This window comes from Pleurodeles waltl, chromosome 12 (assembly GCF_031143425.1).
Source record: "Pleurodeles waltl isolate 20211129_DDA chromosome 12, aPleWal1.hap1.20221129, whole genome shotgun sequence".
Taxonomy (NCBI): Eukaryota; Metazoa; Chordata; class Amphibia; order Caudata; family Salamandridae; genus Pleurodeles; species Pleurodeles waltl.
The window spans coordinates 224,767,538-224,789,231 of record NC_090451.1 but is presented as its reverse complement, the minus strand read 5'-3'; the positions used below and the strand labels follow the sequence as shown (position 1 = coordinate 224,789,231).

General features: G+C 42.4%; 1 long non-coding RNA gene across 2 annotated transcripts in view; it reads right to left on the bottom strand.

The window, feature by feature from the left end:
* Nucleotides 1–985: 985 nt before the first annotated feature.
* Nucleotides 986–21,694, bottom strand: part of LOC138268160 (uncharacterized) — a 58,236-nt gene continuing 37,527 nt past the window's right edge. For both annotated transcript variants that reach the window (XR_011199937.1, XR_011199938.1), the window contains 2 exons: nt 2,780–2,863; nt 986–2,366 (listed from right to left, as the gene is read on the bottom strand). This is a non-coding gene — a long non-coding RNA (uncharacterized lncRNA). The remainder of the gene's footprint in view (nt 2,367–2,779; nt 2,864–21,694) is intronic.

Genomic DNA, 21,694 nt, shown 5'->3' with positions numbered 1-21,694 from the left:
CCTGACAGTCATGCACAGAAGCCCTCCACTGCGTGTGCTGCTGTGCTCTGACTCTTGTCGACCACCATGCCATGTCCTGCCGGAGATAGGGCCCCAGCCTTCACCCAGGAGGAATTGGAGAAGCTTGTGGAGGGGGTCCTACCCCTATATGGACAGTTGTATGGGCCAGAGCAGCAGGTGAGGCCAATGTGACTGTTGTGCTTTTGAGTGGTGCATATGGGGGCCTTGGGACGAGTCAGTGTGACTGGAGAATGGACATGGGTGAGGAGTCTGAGACTACATGGTTTGATGACTTGGGTGTGGTCATGAAATGTGTGCTGTCCACTGCTGTCCCTGTGCTGCCACTCTACATTAATGTGTCCTTCTGTCTGTGTCACCCATGCAGGTCAGGGCCCATCAGAAGAAGGAGATATGGCGTGCCATCGTCAAATAAGTGCGGACCCTGGGGGTCCATGCCTGGAGGAGAACCCACTGCAGAAAAAGGTGGGAGGGCCAGAGATGCTGGGCCCGGAAGACCGCATAGGCCCAGCTGGGGACATCCTCCCGACGTTGGAGGGGTGCCCATCGGACCTTGACCCCCCCCCCCCCCCCAATGGGCCGAATTAGCGTTATTATTTAGGGCCTTCCTCCTCCCGTGTGTGATTTTTGCCCGGGAACGCCTAGCTTGCATTTCATTGACGCAAGGTAGTTTTCCGCCCGCAAAAAAATTACTTTAACTCCAATAGTTTGGCGGTAGACATGACTAGCGCCAAAATATAAATATGGAGTTAAGTTTGCGCCGGATTTGAGAAAAAAAGAATTACGCAAATCCGGCGCAAACAGAGTATAAATATGTCCCCAAACTTTTCTCTTTGATTTGCACAAAAGTATCTACAATTACAAGGGGAAGAAAGTCTCAACATATACATCCATCAAGAGTCCCTGCATATGTCAGGACATACTTGTATAAAACAGACACGAGATCTCTAAACTACTAAAGTGCATCACAGTGGCAAAGGTCAACACATCAGCTGCTCCCATGGGCCTCTGGAGAGACTGCCACACCTCCTGATGTGCATGAAGGCTCCTGTGGTTGACCCAAGACATCTGCAAAAATTACAAGAGCCAAGGAGAGCCGCCGTCACCCCTATGAGTGAAATCATGTTAACAGTGTATGGAACGTCCAGCTCCATTTTCCATTGCGTATCAGTCTTTTACCTTACAGTCTCCCAGACTCAAGGACCAACAAGGAAAAAATGTAATCACAGATTTGAGAACTTTCTTCTTGCCATGTGCAAGAATCACAATGATAAGCAAGCCAGAGACAATCTCAAGTTCCACCTGCATTTCGCCATCAGTCCCACATCATCAGCGACTGACTAAGGAAATGTCATTCTTAATGCTCAGCTTGTTTCTGCTTTGCAGTATCTTTCACTACTTGTTTTCAAGAAAGGCAGGGGTGGGGGGATGTGATGTTGTGTAGAATGCAGGACAATAGGACCCTGCGGTCACAGTGGCTCTGGTCATCTTCTCCCTCGGGCACTGGACACCACTTTGACAAGAATGACCCAGGAAGAGGAAGGAAACAAGGGGAAGACATGATCAGAAACAGATATCTACATTCTTGGAAGATTTGGGTGCCTTACTGCTTTCGTGGCTGCTCTGGATGATATTCTTGAGGTTATGGATGGCAGCAGTGTTAAGGCTTCAATGCTTCTGGATCTCTTGGCAACCTTCAATCCCACTGACCATACCAACCTGCTCCAGCATTGGGAAAAATGGCATTAAAGTTGCCCACTTCAAAGTAGCTTGAATCATTTCACACCAACAGACCATGATTTCTCAATTTTCCATCAGTTTTTCAAAGCCTTGAATTGTGGAACTGCTGAGAGATTAAATCTGAGCTCAACTCTTTTTAATGGTTATATGGCATCTGTACCAGCTGTTAGCAGACCCTTGAATTTTCAAACATATTTGTCTGCTGATATCTGGATACTAATTTGTCTGGAAGATACACCTACTCAAACCTCATTGATTTTTCAATCTTGAATTTTTGCTGTCTTTTTCCAACAATACACTGAAATTGGACTTGGAGAAAACAGAGATCTTAGTCCTGGAAGGCCCACAATCAGTGTGGACATTTGCTTGTTGGCCTAGTGAACCAGGCAGTATACCTACTTATATAAAACTAACAAAGAAAAGGGAACGCCACAGTTAAAGAAATGAATTGTCCTTGTTCTGGAAGTTCAACATATCCAAAGGATGATCCATATGCAAGATGAAGAAAAGTCCTTCTTCTTTTAAATCATCATTAGACGGTAGCCAAAGTTCAGTATCAAAAATCCAGCCCAGCCAATGTGTTTTATCCTAAAAGGACTTCATCAGGGCTGAAATTAAAAAACACACACAAAAAAACAAAAAACAATACAATAGCATCAAGTCACACATTAACCCAAAGAGAATATAAACATGATCCATAATGGCTCCCTACACAAATAAAAAGAAAGAAAAAGAGAAACCCCATTCCTTAATCTCAGAGTTTTAGATAAAAGCCAGCCCAATTGTCTTTGTCCCAAATTAATTACACACCTTTCCATAAAAAATGCAAGAACTAGTTCAAGTATTAAACAATATATTTTACAATCATATCCCTTCAACATAAGTTAATCTATAAAGGATAAGAATATGTTATCATAAACTGAATACAAATTGTGTAATCATCCTGTATACCTCTTTACAAAAAATATTTTCTAGAGAAATCATACTAAAAAAATGTATATCATAAACAGATAAGACTCACTTCTATCCATGAACATTTCATATATGAACAGGTTCCAAACATTCCCTCGAGTCATTGGTCCTGAAAGATCATTCCCAGTGGGATCTGCGCACAAACATATAGAGGGACCATAAATTAATTCTCTATATATATATCATTCCATCAAAAAATCAAAGAGTATCATTCCTACACCAAGAACCAAACATTCCTGATACTCAGGATTCCTCTACTATGTCCAGGTAAATAAGTATATTAATACCTACTCTCAACAAAAATACACACTCATGAGCCACATCTCGCCCTAATCAAAAGATACAACACCAAATGTTCCTAACTCACCCATTAAGAATAGCAGCCACAGCACGACATGGGGTCGGAATAGTGAAAAGCCTTGTGAACTGAAACATCTATCTCTCCTCTCTTTAATCCCTTTGCTGCCAGGCCTTTTCCCCCACAGGTGCCAAGTCTTTTTTTGGCTATTTGGGGCAGTTCGTGCTTAGGCCCTCATAACTTTTTGTCCACATAAGCTACCTATGCCAAATTTGCGTCCTTTTTTCCAACATCCTAGGGATTCTAGAGGTACCCAGAGTTTGTGCGTTCCCCTAAAGGAGACCATGGAATTAGCCAAAATACAGCGAAAATTTTGTTTAAAAAAAAAAAAGTTACAAAAGGGCTGCAGAAGAAGGCTTGTGATTTTTCCCCTGAAAATAGCATAAACAAAGGGTTTGCAGTGCTAAAATCACCATCTTACCAGCTTTCAGGAATCAGAAAACCACATTTTCAACACAATTTTGGCATTTTACTTGGACATACCCCATTTTTACTATTTTTTGTGCTTTTAGCCTCCTTCCAGTCAGTGACAGAAATAGGTGTGAAACCTATGTTGGATCCCGGAAAGCTAAGCATTTCTGAAATGTAGACAAAATTCTAAATTCAGCAAGGGGTCATTTGTGTAGATCCTAAAAGGTTTTCCTACAGAAAATAAAAAATATTGAAATTGAGCTGAAATAAAAAGCCATTTTTCTCCACGTTTTACTCTGTAACGTTTTCCTGTGATGTCAGATTTTCAAAAGTAATATACTGTTAAGTCTGCTGGACTCTTCTGGTTGCGGGGATATATTCGGCTTGTATGTTCATCAAGAACCCTAAGTACCCAGAACCAATAAAGGAGCTGTACCTTGCAATGGGTTTTCCTTGTATACCTGGTATACCGCAATTTATTTGGTGAAATATAAAGAGTGAAAAATAGGTATCAGGGAAACCTTTGTATTTCCAAAATGGGCACAAGATAAGGTATTGAGAAGCAGTGGTTATTTGCACATCCCTGAATTCCGGAGTCCCCATACTAGCATGTGAATTACAGGGCATTTCTCAAATAGTTGTCTTTTTTACACACTGTCTTACATTCAAAAGAAAAAATGTAGAGAAAGACAGGGGGCAATAACACTTGTTCTGCTATTCTGTGTTCCCTCAAGTCTCCAAATAAAAATAGTATCTCACTTGCGTGGGTAGGCCTAATGCCTGCAACAGGAAACGCAACATAGATACATCACATTTTTACATTGAAATCTGACGTGTTTTTTGGAAAGTGCCTAGATGTGGATTTTGGCCTTTAGCTCAACCAGTACCTAGGGAAACCTAGCAAACCTATACAATTTTGAAAACTAGACACCTAGAGGAATTCAGAATGGGGTGACTTGTGGGGCTCTCACCAGGTTCTGTTACCCAGAATCCTTTGCAAATCTCAATATGTGGCTAAAAAACCCCTTTTCCTCACATTTCTGTGACAAAAAGTTCTGGAATCTGAGAGGAGCCACAAATTTCCTTCCACTTAGCGTTTCCCCAAGACAAGTCTCCCGATAGAAATGGTACCTCACTTGTGTGGGTAGGCCTAGTGCCCGCAAAAGGAAATGCCCCAAAACATTATGTTGACACATCAAAATTATCAAATACAAAACTACCTGTTTTTGCTGGGGGCACCTGCGTTTTTGGTCCTGGGCACAGCAGCCATATAGGGAAACCTACCAAACCCAGACATTTCTGAAAACTAGATACCCAGGGGAGTCCAGGGAGGTGTGACCTGCGTTGATCCCCCAATGTTCCCTATATGGCTGCTGAGCCCAGGACCAAAAACGCAGGTGCCCCTCTGCCAAAACAGTTAGTTTTGTATTTGATCATTTTGATGTGTCCACATAGTGTTTTGGGGCATTTCCTGTGGTGGGCACTAGGCCTACCCACACAAGTGAGGTACCATTTTTATTGGGAGATCTGGGGGAATGCTGGGTGGAAGGAAATTTGTGGCTCCTCTCAGATTCCAGAACTTTCTGTCACCAAAATGTGAGAAAAAAGTGTTTTTTAGCCACATTTTGAGGTTTGCAAAGCATTCTAGGTAGCAGAACCTTGTGAGAGCCCCACAAGTCACCCCAGCTTGGATTTCCCTAGGTATCTAGTTTTGGAAAATGCACAGGTTTGGTAGGTTTCCCTAGGTGCCGGCTGAGCTACAGGCCAAAATCCACAGCTAGGCACTTTGCAAAAAACAGCTCTGTTTTCTTTGGGAAAATGTGATGTGTCCATGTTGTGTTTCCTGTTGCGAGCATTAGGCCTACCCACGCAAGTGAGTTACCATTTTTATTGGGAGACTTGGGGGAACACAGAATAGCAAAACAAATGTTATTGCCCCTAAGTCTTTTTCTACATTTTTTCCTTCCAAATGTAAGACAGTGAGTAAAAAAGACATCTATTTGAGAAATGAGCTGTAATTCACATGCTAGTATGAGCACACCGGAATTCAGAGATGTGCAAATAACCACTGCTTCTCAACACCTTATCTTGTGCCCATTTTGGAAATAAAAAGGTTTTCTTGATAACTATTTTTCACTTTTTTTTAATTTTATTTTTAAATCTGTTTATTGAACTTGATACAAAACAAGGCACAAAAGTATCAGTACTTTACATATGATTTGGTGAGAAAACACCCATCTTCTCTCCAAGTGCTTTTCTGAACGTTTGTACATTACATTGCACAACACAGCTGTATTTTAGTGTACTGGCTTTCCATAAACATTATATAACTAGTAACACTTGACATGGAGATTGTTATTCTTAAATATATATGTTGGCGTCAATTATTGTAGTGGAGGCATATAACTGTACAGGCTCTAAGGGCTACATTTCTGTATGTGCGCTTTGGTATGGGGGGATAACAGTATCATGGAGCGGCTGATGGGTAGATATAATATGGGCTAGGCCTGGTGGTACAATAGCATGGATCTGTTTAGGGCAAACTCAATTGTTATGGATAGTTTTAGTAATAGCGTAACCTAAGAATTTTGAAAGGGCTAACTCATGGTGGGTATTTGTCATCTCTGGATTCAATTCTAACTACAAAGAGGTCCCAGCTTTCGGTCCCGCCTTGTATCTGACCTCTGTGCTGTGATTGCCTCAGGGTTTGAGATTCCGCCAATGTATAATCATGTAGGTCTCGAAGCCAGAGGGAGTGGGGAGGGGCATTTGGGGCCTTCCAATGTGTAGCTATCAGGCGTTTATATGTCACGAATGCTAAATCTACAAACTTGTGAATGTGTTTATCGCTTTTTGTGCGGTGTCGTATATTAAGCAGGCAGGATTCTGGAGTAGGAGTTAGCGGCTGGCTTATCAGGTCTGCGGTTGTAGCAACTATTTGGTTCCAGCCAGTGTTGATCGTGTGACATTCCCAGACCATATGGTAGAAAGTTGCTGCGGGGGTAGCGCATCTTGGACATATGGAGTTAGCTCCTGGGTATACTTTATGAATACGGGCAGGGGAAAGATATGCATGATGCACATAATTAAATTGCGTATATCTTAGTCTGAAGTTGCGAGATACGGACTTGATCGAAGTGAGGGCTGTGTCCCAGGATTTTTGTGCAATTGGTGCAGGAAGGGCAGAGTCCCAGCGATGCTTGACCTGGGTTAGAGCTTTGCAGCTTCTTGTTAGGAGTATTTTGTATAGTTTAGTAACAACGCGTTTTGCTTCGCCCATAGAGAGTATTGTAGTAAGTAGGAGAGATTCGTTTGGTTCATTGTGACCGCAGCCCCCTATGTTACGTAGGAGATTAGTTATGGCATTGAATGTCAGAAAGGCTCGTGGTTGCATTACCTCCGCAGCCACCAGATCTGCAAACTTGATTGCTCTGGATTCACTATATAGGTCTCCTGTGTTCAGAGTATTAACCGCCCGTACATCATGATGAGAGGATAGTGCGTGGATGCCCGGCAGCTGTAGTACTGGGATTAGGGGAGAGTAGGGGAGGGACTGCCTTTTGCCCTGTATGTATCTCTTCCAGCAGTGTCTGGCCGAATCAAGCAGGGGAGTATTATGTAGTAGATGAGGGAGACCTGTTAATAACCATGTCAGTATCGTTGTTGGGGTTATATAAGCCATTATTGCTGTAGACTCTGCATTGGACGGCTCGTTGAGCCATTTAGTGACCCATTGAAGTTGGGCTGCTGCATAATATAGCTCCAGGTTCGGCATGCCCAGACCACCCTCCTCTTGTGGATATTGTGTGGTAGTTAGGGCTACTCTGCGTCTGTCTCTGCCCCATAGCAGGTCAGTTAGTAGGGAATGCACTTTGTGGAAAAACGAGCGTGGTAGGGTCAACGGGAGTGCAGAGAAATAATATAAGAATCTCTGTAATATTAGCGTTTTGACTATTGCTATCCGGCCCATAGGCGATAAGGGCAAGGAACTCCAAAATGTCAAGGAGCCTCGGGTGGAGCGAAGCAGCCTGTCTAAGTTACCTTCTCTTAGGTCTGACATAGAATGATATACTTGAACACCCAAATATTTGAAGGTTTGGTGCGACCATGGTAGTTGATGCATGGGGAGAGATGCTCGTTGTTCAGGGGGCAAACAAGTAAGAGGGAAGATACAGGATTTAGACCAATTCACATGTAAGCCAGATACAAGAGCAAACCTATTCAGTATATGCATTATCTTAGGCAGGGAGACAGAGTGATTACGCAAATATACCAGGGCGTCATCTGCGTACAAGGATATTATGTGACATGTGTCGAACTCCCTTATGCCCCATTTATGCGCGCATCTCCTGAACTTAATTGCGAGTGGTTCCATAGCTATTGCGAACAGCAATGGTGAGAGCGGGCAGCCCTGCCTGGTTCCTCTGTTCACAGGAAAGGCCTCCGACACTACCTGACCGGTTTTAACTCGGGCTGTTGGTTTGGAATATAATGTAGTAATCCAATTAATGAAGCCACTCCGGAATCCAACCGCCTTGAGGGTACTGAATAAATATTCCCAACCCAGCATGTCAAACGCCTTCTCTATGTCTAGTGACACGGTCACACTATCTGGGTCAGTGGTATTGTGCATGATACGGATTAGGCGCCTTATATTAAAAAAAGTGTTTCTTCCCGGTATAAATCCCGACTGGTCAGGGTGTATTAAGTGTGGCAAATGGGGGAGCAATCTATTTGCTAGGATTTTCCCTAGAAGTTTGCAATCAGTGTTCAGTAGAGAGAGTGGTCTATATGATCTGACATCCAGTGGATCACGCCCCGGTTTGGGCAGGACCACTATTAGTGCTTCCCTCATAGAATCTGGCAATTGTTTTCTATTGCGCGCTTCGTTAAACACCTCCAACAGGGGCTGTAACAAGTGAGTGCTTTGCGAGTTGTAATATTCTGGTGGTAGACCATCAGTGCCAGGGGTCTTGCCGCGTGCCATCTGAGAGAGGGCCAAGCGAAGCTCCTCAATAGTAATGGGGCCGTCTAGGATATCAGCGTTGTTGACGATGTTCGAGTTTTGGGGAATCTGAACTAGAAATTCGGCCAGTTGTTGTTCTGTAGGGGGGATAGAGGATTGGTATAGCGTGTGATAATACGTATAGAAGGCCTTGTTGATGTCAGTTTGAGTGTTAACCACTATTCCTGTTTGTAATTTGATAGCTCCTATCGGCGATGATTGCGGTGATTGACGCACTAACCACGCCAGCAATTTGCCCGATCTGTCCCCCTCGGCATGTTGTCTAGTTTTAAAGTGTCTATAGTCGTGCCTGCTAAGACTGTCATCTGTTTCTCTGTATTTTGCTTTCAGTGATATTAGCGTTTCTGGTGGGGTATTATTTATTGAGACTTCAGTCTCCGCCCTATGTATTTTGGCTTCCAATTTTAATAACTCTGTAGTCAGCATTTTCTTAATGCCCACCGACGCTGCCAGACAGTGTCCTCTGATTATTACTTTATGGGCATCCCACTCAGTAGCTCGGGTTGATGTTGTGTTTTTATTTAGAGAGAAATAGGTCGACAGGCATGTGGCCAATTCAGTGTTAAAAGGGGGGTCAGTCAGGGCGTCTGGCTGCAGGCGCCATGTTGGAATACTGGCATGTATGTATCCCCATAGCAATATGGAGTAGTGTGGGTTATGGTCTGATATAGTACGGGCTAGGTAGCCAGACGTAGTTACCTTTGGGATTATGCTAGGTGTAGCGAAGAACATATCCAGCCTAGTGTAAAGTTTGTGCACTGGTGAGTAGAACGAGTACTCACGTGATGTGGGATGGGAAGTTCTCCAAATTTCGCTTAGCCCGTTATTAGAAGCCCAATCTACCAGGTCGAGCGATGCTCGTTTAGCCGGGGTGTGATCCAGTGGAGGGGTAGAGCGGTCTTTCAAGATATCTAGAACGCAGTTAAAGTCGCCGCCCCATATGGCATCTGTTGCGGGGTCGCTGAGCATGCTACTGCCCAATGTCCCTAGGAAGTCCCGTTGGTTTGTGTTTGGAGTATATAATGTTATCAGGGCTAAGGGTACCCTCCAGTACTACGTACCGCCCGTTTGGGTCGCATTGTTTGCGGGACATAGTATATGGGACCCCGGGGGCTATCCAGATTATAGCTCCTCTGGCGTATGTCGAGAAGGTGGTCCCATATAATTGGCCTTTCCATTTTGTTTTGGTATATGCCAACGAGGGCTCATCTAAGTGGGTCTCTTGCAACATGGCTATGTGTATCTGGTGCCTCCTTAGGTATGTATAAATCCGTTGCCTTTTGCTTACGGATGCCATGCCCTTTACATTCCATGTGAGAATTTTATAATGTGCGGTATAGCGCTTATTTTGGGATGCCATGGGATCTAAGTGAAATGAAGTGGGGGGGTACTGCCTGTGGTTGCGCAAGCCCGATTTTCTTTGTTATTTGATACCTATACATATCGTCTAGCCTCTTGGCTACTGGAATGTGAGACCTGCCTTTAAGGTTTACATTGTGGTGTGGCGCTCTGCAAATAGTACATGTCAATACATATAACAGTAAAACGTTCCATTCAACTACAGCTATAAGATCTACTATTTTTAGCAACAGTGGCAGTTGTGGTAAAAACAAGGGGGTAACGAAACTTGTCATCTTGGGGTAACGGTCCATATGGAGCGGGGGATGTTCCATGACTGCGGGTGGTTGAGTGTCTTAGACCCGGCCTATTTTACGTATGTTGGTGTCCTTGCTAAACAGGAGCGGCAGCGAGCCGAGCACACAAAGTAAGGAAAGTGATTATGCGATTACAAACGACGAAAGTATCCAGTTAGGAACTGCGGTTGGGATGGCCTCCATTGTTCAGGGGCAAAGATTTAACAAATGTCATCTGCTGATCGTGGAGTGAGGTTGGGGCCTCGGGCAGTGTCCGTTGAGTCAGAGTTTAACTCTAGGTCAGGATCTGCTCCTGATTGCCCAGATAGAGATGTCGGTGACGCATTGGCAAAACGCAGCGTAGACTGTAGCAGTAGCGATCGTTCAACTCGCGATTGTTCAGGGGAAGGTTTGTTGTCTTGTTTACTGCGAGGTCTACGTTTATTCCTCGGAGGTAGGCTTTTGTCATTAGGGGGTAGTGGGTCAGCTAGACCTTTTGCATGGAGCCATGTCCATGCGTCTTCAGGAGTAGTGAAAAATAGAGTGCGAGTATTGTCTTGTATGCGGAGTTTAGCGGGGAACAACAAGGAGTATTTAATATTGTGCTCTCTTAGATGCTCTTTGATCCGGTAGAATGAGTTTCGTTTTTTTTGTACCTCTACTGTGAAATCCGGATAGGCGGTTATTTGCGTCATCTCAAAGTGTATTGGGCCTATTTTTCGGAATAGTTGTAATATAAGGTCTCTATCACGGTAGTTCAGTAGTTTTGCTGTGAGGGGACGTGGATAAGCACCCGGTGGTGGGGGTCTGCCCGGGACCCTGTGGGCGCGTTCTATTGAAAAAAACTTTGGAACATTATTTTTCAGCACCGATTCAATCAGCCACTGTTCGATAAAGAGTTCTGTATTGGGGCCTTCGGCGCGTTCCGGAAATCCCACGAACCGGATGTTATTTTGACGCGATCTGCCTTCGGTTTCTTCGGCTCTGCGTTTAAGTGTCTCAACTTCTGCTGTTATAGCACTCAGTTGGGATTTAACCTCAAGCATAGATGGTGTGAGGTGCGACGTGTCTTTTTCAAGCTCAGCGACCTTTTCTGCTAGCGCCTGTTGGTCCGTGCGAAGCAGGTTAACATCTTCTATGATTGAGCCAATCTTCGCCTCCAGTGTTGTTTTAGTATCAAGTTTGGCTTGCAGCACTTTTTCGAATTGTGTTGAGTGCGTTTGTAATGTCTCTTCCATTTTCTGAAGGGTTTGGTATGTGTCTGTAGCCCCGGATGTTAGAGGCGGCTTAGTAGGGTCCATGGTTCCTGGGGGCGCACGCGGGGTCTTTGGTTTTCCCATCAGGTGGTTCCCGTTCAAAGTTATTGCTGCTCTCTGAATTCAGCATTGTGTTGTTTAATTTTATTGCATTGGCTGAGTGCTACGGCGCCAGCGGCACGTCCCATGTGGTGTACAGAGGTCTAACTGCGACACAGTGCCTGAGGATGTCAGGCGGCCTTCCGTTTTCCCACTGCGCCCACGCCAGTAGGCGCCACCTAGGTCAGTTGCTTCTGCAGTTTATTTACTCCTGCGTTCCTGTTAATTTTTGTGCTGATGTGGCATCAACTTTTCGTGAACCCTCAGACTAGGCACTTCTACTCTTTGCTTGCCCCTGCTGTGGTGATCCGACGCATTCCCGCGTGGCCGCAACCCTCTATAGCTGAATCAAGTTGTATTAGCCCCTCTAGGATCTATACTTCTTTGTATCTAGTGGTCTTTCAGACATTGTCTCGGCCAACTAAGGGCCCACGTCTCCTCTAGAGGGGCACAGGAGTTCCTCGGAGCGCACAGCTCAGCCCGCCAGGCGTCTTCCGACCGCAGCCACGTCGGGCGGGGTCCTCAAGGCTCAGTGATTACGAGGGTAATCCGCCACTTACCGCCCGTAGGGAGCTCCGCCGTCCTGCTCGATCGCGGCTCCGGTCGCCTCAGTATTTCAGAGCCAGCAGCGCTCGGGCGTTTCCCAGCGCTATCGTGCGGCGGAAGAGGGCGCCCCGAGCGTCCCTCGGATCGGGCGCGAGCCAGGCGTCCCGGACAGCTCCCTCGGCTCTCCACCCGCTGCTGCCTCCGTCCCATTGGTTCAAGGCGTCTTTAATCAGGATCCTTGTTGTAGGCCGGGTCGGAGCTGCGAATTATGCGTCCGACCCGGTCGCCATCTTGGACACGCCCCCCCTATTTTTCACTTTTTATGTTTCAGAAAATGAATTGCTGTGTTCCCAGTATAGAATGAAAACCCATTGCAAGGTGCAGCTCATTTATTGGCTCTGGGTACTTGGGGTTCTTGATGAACCTACAAGACCTATTTATCCCCGCAACCAGAAGAGTCCAGCAGACGTCATGGTATATTGCTTTCAAAAATCTGACACTGCAGGAAAAAGTTACAGAGTAAAACGTGGAGAAAAATGGCTGTTTTTTCCACCTCAATTTCAATATTATTTTATTTCAGCTGTTATTTTCTGTAGGAAACACTTGTAGGATCCACACAAATGACCCCTTGCTGAATTCAGAATTTCCCCTACTTTCCGGAAATGTTTAGCTTTCTGGGATCCAGCATTGGTTCCACATTCATTTCTGTCACTAACTGGAACGAGGCTGAAAGCTCAAAAAAAAATTAAAAATGGGGTCTGTCCCAGTAAAATGCTAAAATTGTGTTGAAAAATTGGGTTTTCTGATTCAAGTCTGCCTGTTCCTGAAAGCTGGGAAGATGGTGATTATAGCACCGCAAACCCATTGTTGATGCCATTTTCAGCAAAAAAAAAACACAAGCCTTCTTCTGCAGCCCTTTTTTCCCGTTTGTTTTTTTAAAAAACAAATTTTCCCTGTATTTTGCCTAATTTCTTGGTCTCCTTCAGGGGAACCCACAAAGTCTGGGTACCTGTAGAATCCCTAGGATGTCGGGAAAAAAAGGACGCAAATTTGCCATGGGAAGCTTATGTGGAGAAAAAGTTATGAGGGCCTAATCGCGAACTGCCCCAAATAACCAAAAAAAGGCTCGGCACAGGAGGGGAAAAGGCCTGGCAGGGAAGGGGTTAAACTCGGTTTTTAATGATAGCACAGTAAAAGACAGATACATAGTAGACTGGTGACCAGACAGTACAGTTGAGTGAATAAGTTTCACATATCTCAACACAGCCGACAAGGATCATCCTCCTCCCCCCCCCCCCCCCCCCCCAATCAACACAGCTAACATTTGTGGAGGACATAGGTGGGCCTGCCAGTGTCCCCAGACCAAAAGGAACACAATCATTTCAGATATTGCCCCTGTAGGTGTTCTATGGCCACCAGATTTTCAGTCATTTCCGGGGACAGCCCAGTCCTTCATAAACCACCCTCTCAACCAACATACACCAATTCATATCCTGCTTCCAATATCCTACCTGTGGCAGTTGCTCTGCCCCGACAATTATGCAATATTGCGTTTGTAACCACAAGAAACAAAGTCTCCAACATTTGTGTCATGTGAGTCATATCCGTTGAACTCCAAACGTTGAGGGGATACCATTTTGAAGAGGCAGTCAGTGAAACCCCCACTCACTCTGCATATATGTCACCACCTCCACCCAGATGCCTTGTAGTACAGGACATTCCTATACAATATGGTAGAACATGCCTAGTTCTCCACACCCTCGCCAACAATTCTCTGTTTTGGCTCTACCCATCTTCAACAATGTAGTCTGGGCATAGTAGGGCCAATGCAATATTTTTAATGGACAGAGCAGAAGCCTGAACTTGTAGCCACCTTCCTCACGGATGCCAGAGCTTCCACCCACTTATCATCCTCACGCTCTTCTAGCTCCTGGGCCCATTTTGCCCTTAAGTGCACCAGGTGTGTTGCTGAGCAGCTTTTGTATGTCAGGGTGAGACAGAAGAGACAGTTGGGAGGCTATTGGTCTAAGTCATTCTTTACATTGACAATGTTGACCACATAGGAACCTTTAGTCTAATTATGGTATTTGACTTTTAAGCGCCGATATACGATGAGTACTTTCAAGTCTCTAATACTGCATTTGGTTGGAGTTTACTAATACTATAACGAATCGTGTAGGAACTCTTGAACTTGCTGCTCCAGTGAGCTTGAAATCTGCAGCGCTTGATTGGTTCCCCGCCTCCAAACCTGTGACTGGTTTATGAATTATCCAGTAAGGACTGATACTTTGGATACTTGAGCAAAAAGGAACGCTTGACCTCGGTGCTCCAGTGGGCTGAAATCGGTAGCACTTGATTGGTGGCTCTCCTCCAAACCAGTTCTGGGATTGGTTTATGTACTATCCAATATGGATTGGTGCCTTGGATATTTGCGCAATAAGGAACACTTGGCCTCCCTGCTCCAGTGGGCTTGAAATTGGTAGCCCTTGATGGGTGCCTCCCATCCCAACCAGTTCTGTGATAGGTTTAGGTATTATCCAATACAGATTGGTGCTTTGGATATTTGAGCAATTGACTTAGTTGCTCCAGTTTACTTGAAATCAGCAGTAGTGGTCTTGTGCCCCTTTCATATTCTACTCTTGTGATTGGTTTAAGTGCTATCCAATATGGATTGGTGCCTTTGACAGAAGAGCTTGTGAATTTTGTTTCTCTAGTGGTCTTTAAATTGGTAGCTCTGGACTGGTGCCCTTTTTTAAACTAGACTTGTGATTGTCCCAGCAACTATCCAATACTCTGATACTACTCTACGATGTATGGAGGGTGATAATTGGTTACATTCTTGGTTGCATGGATGAGAGAAGATGTTTCAGTTCACAACGTTGTTCACTATTCCGGCGCAATGGCATGCAGGGACTACTATTCTTTATGGGCGAGTCTGTAACCTTTCGTGTTGTATCTTTTGATTAGGGTGTGATGTGGCTCATGAGTGTCTATTTGTGTTGAGCTTAGGTATTAATATTTTTATGTCCCTGGGTATAGTAGTGAAATTTGAGTATCAGGAATGTTTTGATGTTGCAGGGATGATACTCTGATTTTATGACGGAATGTTACATATAGAATTAATTTATGGTCCCTCTATATGTTTGTGCTCAGATCCCACTGAGAAGTGATATGATCTTTAAGGATTGATGACTGGAAGGAATTTTGGAAACTTGTTGATATATGAAATGCTGACGGATAGAAGTGTGCTTCTTACTGTTTATGATATACATTTTTTGCTATGATTTCTCTAGAAACTATTTTTTGACAATAGGTATATAGGATGGTTACACAATTTCTATTCAATTTGTGATAAATTATTTTTATCCTTAATAGATTAACTTAAGTTAATGAGATCTGATTGTGAAATATTTTGCTTAATACCTGAACTAGTTCTTGCATTCTTTATGGAAATATGTGTAATTAATTTGGGACATAGTATGTTCTGATGATTTATATGTAAGAAAATTGGGCTGCTTTTCTCTAAAACTCTGAGATTAAGGAATGAGGTTTCTCTTTCTTTTCTTAGGGAGTCAATACGTATCATGTATATATTCTCATTGGGTTAATGTTTGACTTGATGCTACTGTATTGTTTAAAAAAAAGATTTTTTTGTATGTGTTTTAATTTCAAATCTGATGAAGCCCTTAAAAGATGAAATGTGTTGGCTGGGCTAGATTATGTTACCAATAAAGTAAATTATTGATATTGAAGTATGGTTCCCATCTAATGAAGATTTAAAAGAATAGCTTATTCTTAAACTTGGATATGGATAATCCTTTGGATATGTTGAATTTCTAGAACAGGGACAATTCATTTTGTGAACTGTGGCATTCCCTTTTCTTTGTTAGTCTTATTTACAAGAAGCGACTCTTGAACAGTCACAGAAAGGTTGAGCACCAAGATATTTCTATATAAACACTAGCACCCGTGTGATTCCTTGGGGCCCACACTGTTCTAAGTTGGTGATTAATGTACCTACTCAGGTTAACTCAGCTCACAAGCTTTAATTTGTCCCTCAGGTTAACAAAAATCTTTCATCTGCTTTATGCTACTGAAAAGAGTCAGGACATTTCTTGTGAAAAGAAACTTGTAGTTGTGGTTAGAATTTCATTACAATTGCACTATTGAAACAGCCTTTATTTGAGTCTTCTCAAATGTTCCATTACTACACTTTAACTGATCCAAATTATTGCTGCTCATCTCTTCACAAGTCTTAGGAATTTTGATTCTGTTAAGTTGCATCTGATCAAACTCCACTCAGTTCCAGTGGAAAGAATAAGTTCTTTCAAGATTCTGTGTGCATTGGACAATGCACAGCAAAGGTTTTAAATACATTCAGCAGACATTCAGTACATATAGGCCTTACACAATTCGTAAGCCTTCAAAGGGATGGTGACTGGTAATAGATTCAGAAGAAATAGCACTAAATGGCATCCCTATTACGAACTAGGCCAGGGTTCTGCAAAGTCGGTCCTGGAGAGCCGGGTCAATGCCAGATTTTTAGCATATCCACATTTAGAAAAAAGATGTTTCAGAAATCTACATTTTTCTAAATGTGGCTATGCTAAAAATCTGGCATGGACCCGGCTCTCCAGGACCAACTTTGCAGAACCTTGAACTAGGCGTTACATTATGAAAATCCCTTCTGCTGCATCTGCTTATGATCTCAAACATTCTTCAAGTTCAGAAAGCTCTCTAGACCTTTTTATTCTCAGCCTATAGTAAAGCTAGACATGCAAATAACAGGTCTCCTTAGAATCACAGAGTGCTTTATAAATGTTATAAGAAAATCTGATTATTCAAAGTCATTATCTACCAATCTTTTGAGTGTTTAGAAACAGGCAACGTTGATTATTTAGAAAAATGGCATGTGATTGTAGTTAAGATTCTATAAGAAAATGTGACTCATCTGTATTAAAAAAATATCTAATTCTCACTGCTCTGAAACCCAACAATTTCACAATCACTTAAGATGTCAGTGCCAGAACCATAATCCTCAGAAAGACTGGGATATGCTTGAGATTTGAATATTTGTCATTCCTGCCAAATTACAAGTTTATTCAGGTTTGACTCACCATTCAGGCTCCAGGCCCTTTGAATATATGGCCTTTTTTGGAAAGTGATCTGTGCAAAGGTCAAATACAGTAATCATTATTCCTTGGCATCAATTCAATGAGCAAAATGTATGAAACATTTGTTTCCGATATGCAGATACCTAATTCCATCTGTCCAGGTCTGGTAAAAGGTTGGTAAATGAAGCCAACCAAATACTTTTGATGCATGTATCTACTGGACACTAATAAGTCGGCACATCTTTTTTCTCTGTCTTTTACCTATTTGCAGGTATTCATTTGACTTTTTTGCAAACTTCCATTCCTGCACTGGCGACATGCCTCTATCCAACATATTTTCCAGGTTGCCACATCTCATGTGTCAAATCATTTCGTTTCCAGTACTCCCTTTTTTCTTATGTGTCAGATTGTCTGATGATCATCACCTCCAATGATAAATTATTTCCCACCACTCTTCCCTTTTTTAAGCTTCATGTTACACTAATTCTGTCCTTTCCTGACCACCAGATTTTTTCCACCCACCATCTGTCCCTCGTCTGGCATCCCACATTTCTGTGTTACGTGTTTCCTACATGTCTACTTGTGTGTTTTACATTATTTCTTGCATGTTTTGTATAACCCTTTCCTGTTCAAACTACACCTCTACGAGTGACTGATTTCTTTGTGAACCTTACTTCCCCACCCAGCCATTGGATTCCCTGCTAAGCCCATTCCTGCTGATGCCAAAAAAGTATAATTTCCAGTCACCATGCCTTATCGTGTACCTGGTTTCCTCTTTAACTATTCTACCTGTCTAATATCCTACTTTATCTACTTCTTGTTTGTTTGCTTCCTCTTCTCTTTTGTGTCTGAATGACTAATCTAGCACGTTTTCCTTCAAGTATGATTTATTGTCGCCCTCACGTATGTTGCTCATTGCCCTTTTCGTCCCATGAGAAACTCCTACTTTCCACACAACTTTGACTGTCAAACTGACCATACCGAAGGTGCATGTGATGGGAAAACGTAGTCATTTAACAGGTTATCAAACCTAATGGTGACAAAATCAAGGCTATTGCAGATCTTCACGAAGGATGTGCCAAGAGCATGTGATAGAGTGAGTCCAGAGGCAACAGAAGACTAACATTTAATAGCTTTGGGATGTTAAACTTTCAGTCAACTTTAGGCACCACCATAACCATAATATATATATATATACATACACACACACACACATATACATATACATACTAGTTTTTACCATCTAGATTATTGTTAGGAAGTTAGTCAACATATTTCTGCCTCAGGTGCAGGCCTTAATCAAGATAATCACACTGCAACATACTTAAGTGCACAAATCGAAGTAAACATAGAAAAGTTACTTCCATTCAGACATCTAAGAGTATATTTCCAAATGTGACTTACGTCAAATAACATTCTTTGTTTAAATTAAATGCATTTGAATTATATCAATTCACACAACTAATCCATGCATACACATTAAATGAATGGAAGAATGCCTTACAGTATGAAAGGCAACCATTTCAAACCCAACAACCTGTAAACTATGTAAAAAATATCTAAGTGAATTAAAATGCAATGTTTATATAACTGAAAAAGAGTGCAATGTATATTTTAATGCCCAGGACTGAAACTTTAACAAGTCTGCCCACAATGTTAATATTCTGTGATGCTAATAATACATGCAGCGGCCATAATAATTTTTACACATCACTTTTAAAAAAATCATAGTCATCTATGTTAACGCAAATGGCTTAATTAGAAATTATTAATGAGTGTTTATGTATTTTGAATAATGATTTATGTAGAAAAATGAAATAACGTAGAAAATTAATGTGCACGTTTGAAATTGTGACCTCGAAGAATGGCCACCAGTGTTCATGAAATGTACTAAAATATGATTAATCCAAATGATATACTGAAAATGTATTCAACTAATGTAGAAATATGTCATAAGAGTTATGAATTATGTTATTGCTTACTAATTGTATGCCTTAACTTAGCAAGTGTCTTGGCATAGTTGCCAGGTCTCATGCACAAGCTGTATTTCTTAACGTTTAATGAAAAATGCTGACAGAGTGAACTAACTGAAATGCTAATTGTTTTAATAAAATGCTTAACTGGAGCTTTCTATGGGAACCGACAGACAGGAGATCATGTTTTACAATTGGATCATGTTGTGTGTAATGTGTGGTAGATGTACTTTCCCAGGACGCGAACAATGAAGACACTGACTGGAGACGAAGATCAAACAAAATTGATACCGGACGAGCCGGATGATGAGCATTGTTAAGCAGACCAATCAATGACATGTGAACTGTGAAATATTAGAAATCATAGATTTGAATGGACATTATTGGTTAGAGTAATAACGTACGATTAATTGACTAACTGGAAATTAGGGGATGGTTTGGGAAACTTTGATATAACAATGTGACAGAGGAGACCAGATTCAGATTTGAGGAGATTCTAGGCAGACCTATCCTGATTTTATGAGGCGATATTTGGGGGGGAAGAGGAGATTTGAGATTCTGTCATTGGGTTCATACTCTCTTGACTGACAGCCTGATGCTTTGCTGATCGACTGATGACCTGAGGACAAAGACTGATTCTGCTTGCTGACCCATACCGTGGATAGGTATATATGACAATGACTAAATTGCATTTTTATGCTTTTTCTTTCTAGGTACCAACTGCGCTGTCTAGATATGTTCCTTTAGGTAGATATTTTTATCCAAATGTGTGTTCCAAAATTGTTTTGCATGAAGCCTTACATGCCGATGCTAATCTGAGATAGTTGAGGTTACTCACATGACTACTGACAAATTACCGAGACAAATTGTTAACGATCTATTTTGCTGAACATTATGGATGTCATATTTTTGCTGAATTGGGTTTTACTAATGTTCTATGTTGATGCACTAGAATGTCTTTTGAGTCAAGCTTTGATTGGATCATGTCTTCTGCGACTTGCTGGTTAACAAGTATTATTAGGATTGTTTGATTTGAGTCGATTAAGATTCATGATTTAGTATTGTTAAAAAAAGCGAAATAAACTTACTAAACTTATAATTAAAGGTTTGGTTATTCATGGCTGAAGAGTCATGGTGTGTGAAACTTACTGACTCCATTAATTGTTGATTTGACTAATGGTTATTGATTATTGTGCGTTGATTATTGATTCTGTATGAAACTGTGGTAAGAACACCCTATACAAATCAAAAGGTTCATCGACCTATACGTGTCCCCTTGTAAGTTTACTTATTAAGGACCGACACGCTAACAGTTATGGTAGCAGACTGATGGTTAGTTTATATGGGGGCTTTCCGTAGGTGTTCGATACAGAGTGACAAGGTATTGACAGTTGTGTTAAGAGATGACGGATAGGTGTTCGTAATTATGGTAATAGTTTGAAGATTGATCCGTTCGAGAATTCAGTATCATTGAAATTTGGATTTTGTTTTTCAAAATGGCAGTTGTATTGAGAATGATGTTCCCTTAAGCCCAGAAATGACTTTCCCAGGTCCTGGATCCTGTTACTAGTGTTGGGTATGTTCCCGGCATTCCAGTGATAGAGTGAGAGATGGGTTGCGCCTGCACAGCTTATGCAAATCGCAGGTGAATTGTGACGTATGTGAGGGAATTTAGGGAGTCTGCGTACTCCAGATGAAGTTTCAGCAAGAGTGTGTGTACTCCCCAGTACGAGAGTAGGGAAGTTGTCAAACTTTATAAGTGTGTGGAGCTTTGTGCTAAAAAAATTATCCACATGGTTGTTGATGTACCGGACCCTGCGTGGTCTAAGACTCCAGAGTATATTGCAAAAGTGTATGAGACACTTGGTTATATGTTGTAATCTGTCTGGTTTAGTAGGTTGATCGGGTGTGGTCAACAAGTCAGTGTGTGTTACAGTGGGCGAGAGAAAATTTCGACTGAGATTTGGCAAGTCCTGTGTGCAGCAGGACAGGCCCATTGATCAGTTGAGAGTAAAATTTGCTGGTTGAATTTTACTGGAGAGTCTGGGAGACCGAGAAAGAGGAATAGCTGCATGAGCGAAAGGGTTATCAGTGAAAATGCGTAAGGTTTCTGAAGCGATTGTGTTACCTTCCTGTAGTAAACCAGCAGATTTGTTTTTGGATTATTGGATTTTGGGTTAAGTGCTTGCAATATTTTGCATTACTTTTGTGTGAATTGGAGTTTAGGAGGATGAGCCGCAAGACTTTGTCAGCCGCAGTGTGTGAGTGTGACGTCAGTGGAGCCGCGCTGGGGTGGGTTGGTTTGTAGAAAGTTTGCGCACGTATTGGCAGCCGTCCATAAGAGGCAATTGGTTGAGAACGTGGGTGAAAGGAATCCTGGTAGTAAAAGTAATTTCCTGATCTGAATTTGAATAAACAAAAAGTGGAAAAGATGAAGTTTTTCAATGCGTTAAAGAGTGCCTTAAAGGGAGATACTTATATTAAAGCGAGCATAGGAGGGCCTACCCCGCCAGAGAATACTCCGGCTTACACTGCAATGGAGGAGCG